This window comes from Notamacropus eugenii, chromosome 5 (assembly GCF_028372415.1).
Source record: "Notamacropus eugenii isolate mMacEug1 chromosome 5, mMacEug1.pri_v2, whole genome shotgun sequence".
NCBI classification, from domain to species: domain Eukaryota; kingdom Metazoa; phylum Chordata; class Mammalia; order Diprotodontia; family Macropodidae; genus Notamacropus; species Notamacropus eugenii.
Genome location: NC_092876.1, coordinates 399,115,364 through 399,121,363, shown reverse-complemented (window position 1 = coordinate 399,121,363; position 6,000 = coordinate 399,115,364).

Sequence of the window (6,000 nt, the reverse complement as noted above, 5' to 3'; positions counted from 1 at the left end):
GGCTGAAGTGAAAGCATAGATAATACACTTAAATCACAACTGGAAAAAGGGATGGGGAAGGTGGATTACAAATAATTATTTAGTGATTTTCTTTGAGAAACTTGTAAGTCCCACAATACAACAATTCTTTGGGGGTTGTGACCACCTCCCCTAAAATACAGAACCAGAGTTCTGTGACAGGAGCAGGTTCTACAGTCTTTGATTCACTTCACTTCAAGGACACAGGCAGAAGGATGCCAGTGATTGTGAGTCTTGTCAAGTTCTGATTGATGAGTTCAAGCTGCATTGTGAGTCTGACTCATGAGCTGGAAAAGGCAATTCTGCAAAATTTAAGTCTGTTAGTATATTGATCACACATATCATATTGATTATTACAAAAATTATAAATTCATTTCTCACTACCCCGTGCTTAACACATTGTCTGGCACTAAATAAATGGTTTTTGTATTTTGTCATATCTTTTACAAATGAGTAGTTGTTGAGTCATACTGCCTCCATCTTGTATTTTTCAAGTTGAATTTTTAAACCTGTATCAGAAATGACTTTTTTTTTCTAGACCCATGATTTCATCAATATAAAGAAATATGAAAGTTCTCTTCAGACATTTGGATTGACAACTCATCTATAACTTGCCATCTTGGGCACACAGGGCACATCATCTGCCCACCTGCATCAGTATACATCGGAGAAATTAAACCTAAGTCTTTCTGACTCCAAGGCCAGCCCTTTATCTACAGCACTATTAGCCAAATTAAATTTCATGACCCAAAGTTTTAATCTTTTCAAAACCTTTTTGATCACCGACTCTTTCACTAGACATTAGCTATTCCCCTTAACTTTGTATCATCAGAAATATATGAGCAATAGCCCACCTCCGGGCTGTCTGGGCTATCCAAATCACCAATTAAAAAAAAGGTAAACAGTATAGAGCCAAATACCGATCCTTTTGACACTCCATTTTACTTAAAATCATCATCAAACTCTTTTCTCTTCACGTCTTACTTTTAGCCAATGCTGAATCTACCGAAATGTATTTTCATCTGACCTACATCTTTTTCACAAGAATGGCATGAAAGCCTTTGTAAAGCTTTTCTATGATTAAGATGAATTTTATTTGCAATATTCTTCTTACCTACAAGTCTAATAATTACCCTGTCAGAAAAGGAAAAGTTGTTAGTTTGGCAGAATGTGTTCTTGATGATATCATGTTGGCTCTGTGATCACTGATTCCCTTTCTAGATGTTCACTAATTATATGTCCTAGAGTTTATTAGAAATTGAAGTCAACCTTACTGACTTCTAGTTTGCAGATTTCACTCTCTTCCACCCGCCTTTTTGAAAATTGGGACACTTATCTTTCCCCAGGCCTATGGAACCTTTCCCATTCTCCACAACCTTTTAAAAATCACTAATAGTGGCTCAGCAATCTTATTCATTAGTTCTTTCAAAACCCTGAGATGCATCATGACTGGGTCTGGTGATCTGAACTCTTTAAAGCTAGCTAGATGCTCTCATCAATTCCTTACTTATCTTGGATTTCAACTTCCTGTGGACCAGCTTTCTTGCCCTAAGATCCAGGCCTAAGATCTTTCTACATGAGAGAAAAACAAGCCAACTGCCTTGACTCCTTTGTCTGTTTTCATGGTTCTAGCTACCCCAAACAGTGATTCTTTCTCTTCCTTGAACCTTCTCTTTCCCCAATATAACTGTAAAAAATTGTTTGTTATTACCTTTTCTCCCGAAACACAGTTCATTCCAAGCAGTTTCCCTCCTAACACTAATATTCTAGAACCATATCATTCATTTGTTTTCATTCTTATTACTTGTGCAACCACAGACAAATCTCCCTTTTCTTCATCTTCAGAATTGTTTGCCTATCTTCAGAAATTTGAAGAATTTCCCATCTCTACCAGGTTGACATTCCCTGTAGAATTATGGCCATAGGATCCTACCTGTCTCTGAACCCTTTCAAATAATTTCCTTCAAAATCTAGAGTATATATCAGACTCAGGTTCTTCCCCATCTCTAGCACAATCTCAGAAAAGAAACAGCTACCTCCTCCCATCATTTCTTCTTCAGCTACTAATTCCTTCTTGTTGGTGAGACTTAATAGCAGTTCCTCTGTTGGTTTTCCAATTTTTCAAGAATGAAATTATTCCTAAGGCAAAGCGAGAAATTATTAGTCGTCTCCCTCTTGACCAAGAGTGAACTCAACAAACTTTCTTTTCACTGCAATATTATACTTCTGCATTGATCTTGTGATAAATTTCCTATATTTATCTATTTCCTCTTTCTAACCAAATGGACAATACAATATATGCCATGATCATATCACTTCTATTTTTATATCCAAATGCTCTCCACCTTGCTTCCTCCCTCTGGTTCCTGGATTTCCTCACATGATATATCTTCTTAATATGTACTGTTACTTGCTCCCTCTGCTTTAACTTGTCCTATTCATTTTCAATTAGCTATACCCTTTATGCAACTGGTGGTTCAATGGATAGAGTGCCAGTCCTAGGGTCAGGAAGACCTGAGTTCAAATCTGGCTTCAGACATGAACTATGTAGCCCTGAGCACATCATATAACTTCTGTTTACTTCTATTTCTTTAAAATTCTGTAAAAATGAGGTTAAAAATAACATCTCCCTCCCAGGGTTGTTGTGAGGTTTAAATGGGTTAATAATTATAAAGCAGTTAGCATACTGCCAAACACATAGTATGGGCTATTATTTAAATAATATCTCCTAATCATCATTCTGATCCCCAAGTCTGGTGATACTTGTGAGGTCAAATTTATCTCATTGAGTTAAGATCTCTAGTTGTCTTTACTTGTTACTCACTACTAACTAATAAAGCCAATTGAACTACACAGGGCCAAACTCAGATTTTTCTGATACTCTATCCCAGTAGTGTCTAATTAAAATAGAAATGGGCCACTACAATCATACATAAACCATACATAGGAATCCCTACAGGTCCCGTATTGACTTAGTTTTAAATGTAATATACTTATATTTTATTGCATTTTTATTAATTTTATTAAATATTTCCCAATTACATTTTAATTTGGTTCAGTCCACACTTGGGAATGTGGCCCATCAGCTGTGTGTTGGCTGCCTCTGTTCTATCCCATTCCAGGTACACATTTAACCATTTACCCTTTGGGTCTGGCTATTCAAGTAGTGCTGAACCCGCTATATTTTGTATATTTGGCTACCAGAGACCTTAGGCTTTGTTTCTGTCTTTCTTCCTGGATTTTGTCTCCTGTGCATTTCTGGATATCTCCACTGCTAATCTCACTATATTGTAGCTATTTTCTAGGGTATCTAGTCTGATGAATGTGTATCATCCTTCCTTTTGACTGATAAAACCCTTTCCAAAGACCACAGCCATATATTTCTACTAATCTTTCTTATGAACAATATACACTCCTACCAAAGTGCATCATTCCTATAAAAGCTAAGCTCTAGAAATCCAAAGTCCTTTCTTAGGGGATATCTTAGCCTTATGGTCACTGACCAAATTTGCTTTTGTCTTCTGAAGCCCTTGCCCTTAATTAGCAACAACAGTTAAGATCCCACCTGTGTTCTGACCGTCTTCAGTCTCTTGCCTAAGACTTCATAATCCTTAACAGTATTTTCTAGATTCCTCTTTGGGTGAGAGTAACCCTAGATGAGAGAGGACACTGAGAAGGGGATAGGAGAATATCAAAGACAACCTTTGCTTAATTCATAATATCTAGGAGTAACACTACCTATAAGTTGTCTACTCGCTGCCCTTTGAATTCCCTGAGCCCCATGACTGACCATATAAACAATTGGGGATTGGGGGAAGAGTAAATGAATGAACCTAAGCTTAGGGTCTGGCACCTGCAATATTCATACATATCTTTTACAGTCACTGTTGCTAGGTGCATATATAGTCCTGGAGTCAGGAAGACTCATCTTCCTGAATTCAAATTTGACCTCACACAATTACTAGTTGTGTGACCTTGGGCAAGTCACTTAACCCTGTCTGCCCCAGTTTCCTCATCTATAAAATCACCAGTTTTGGTAAACACACTTAACCCATATGCATTCATTCACTGATTTATTAATTATTGCACAAATATTTATTAATAGCTCATGAATTACAAAGAGCTTCATAGTTTATAAATCCTTTCTTCAGGGCAATTCTATGATGCAGGCAGTGAAGGTATTATTATTACTGAGAGCCAGGATACCAGTGGAACTGGTTTAATTTGATTTAACATCTCATATTCCCACAACTGCAGCTGGGATTATTGTGAGCAAAGTTATGGAGTCATTTGAGTTAATTTTGCCGTTGGGTAAAATCTGAGATTCCGCTGGAGGCCCTTTGGGCAAGGAGTATTTAAAGTCAACACCAAGACTCTGAAGTGCTTAAGGCCTCAAAGAGTTTCCTTGCTATTTGCTTTGAAATTCCTTGTTGGGGGTTTCTACTTGCTCTTCTTTTTTTAAAAACTGCTTTTTAACTGCATTAAGGACTGTTTTTACTAGAGGGTGTTTGAAGATATTTTTATTAAATGGATTGTTTATCACTCAAAACTCCGAGCGATCTATTGCATGCCAGGTGGAGCCCTGACCCAGACAATTATGATGCCATTTTACAGATGATTCTAATATGGTAACTAGAACATTGATGGTATTTGATAAAAGTTTCTTGAAGTGAATATAATTCATCGAGGAAACTGAAACTGACAGATAGTATGTGCCTTGATATTTGACCAATTTTGGAGAATGGGAGGAAGCTACAGGTTTAGGGAAGGCAAATACCTGGCTTTAAAAAATAAAATAAAATTAAAGAGACAAGAATAAAGTCTATAGACTATAGGCTGATGAACTTGACTTTGACTACTGGCAGCATTCTAGAACAGATTGATGAAGATATGGTTAGTGAAATCTGGAAAAGAAAGTGGCAGTCACATAAAGCCAGCATGATTTCATTAAGAACATGTTGGCAGCTGATTGGCATAGTGAATAAAGCGCTGCCCCTGGAGTTAGGAAGATATAAGTTCATATTCACTCTCAGACACTAATTAGGCGTGTGATCCTAGACAAGGCACTTAATGTCTATTTGCCTCAGTTTCCTCATCTGTAAAATGAGTATTATAATAATAGCACCTACTTGCCAGCTTACTGTGAAGATAAAATGAGATAATATTTGTAAAGTCTTTTGTCATCTTTAAAGCACCGTACAAATACCAGTTAATTATGATTAAGAACCAACCATGCCATAGTAATCTTATTTCCTTTTTTTACAAGGTTAATAAACAAGTGGATGGGACACTTTGGACATAGTTTACCTAGATTTCAACAAAGAGTCTGATAAAATGTCTCATGAAAGAGTCACACGCTGTTCTTGAAGATAAGACAGAGAGATGGGGTAGTACAATTAGATGGATTTGAGTTTGGGGCTGACTGGACTCAAAGTAGTTAAAGCCTCGGTGTAAAAAAAACACAACAGAGGTAAAACAACAGACCTTAGCAGTGGATGTGTGGAGCAAATGAGGGGGAAGAGTCAAAGATGATGCTGAAATTTTGACCCTGGGTCACTTGAAGTGATAGCAAAACAGGGAAGTTAAGAGGAGGAACTACTTAGGGGGGTGCAAAGTGACGGGCTAATATCATCACATGGCCCTATTTAACTTTAAAAGACAGAAGTCATGTATTTCAGTTTTTTACAACTCTAACAAAATGATCCCAAGAAAGTAAAAGAGAAAGAGAAAAGTCCCATACACATAAAAAATGTCAGTATCAGTACTTTTTGTATTACCAAAGAAAGGAATTATTTATTAAGTACCAATTATGTGCCAGGGACTATGCTTTACAAATATTCTCATTTAATCCTCACAACAACCCTAAGAAGTAGGTTCTATTATTATCTCCATTTTACAGTTGAAGAAACTGAGGTAGACGGCATGTGAATGATTTGTCCAGGGTCATAGAGCTAGCCAGATTTGAACCTAGATTCAAACTCC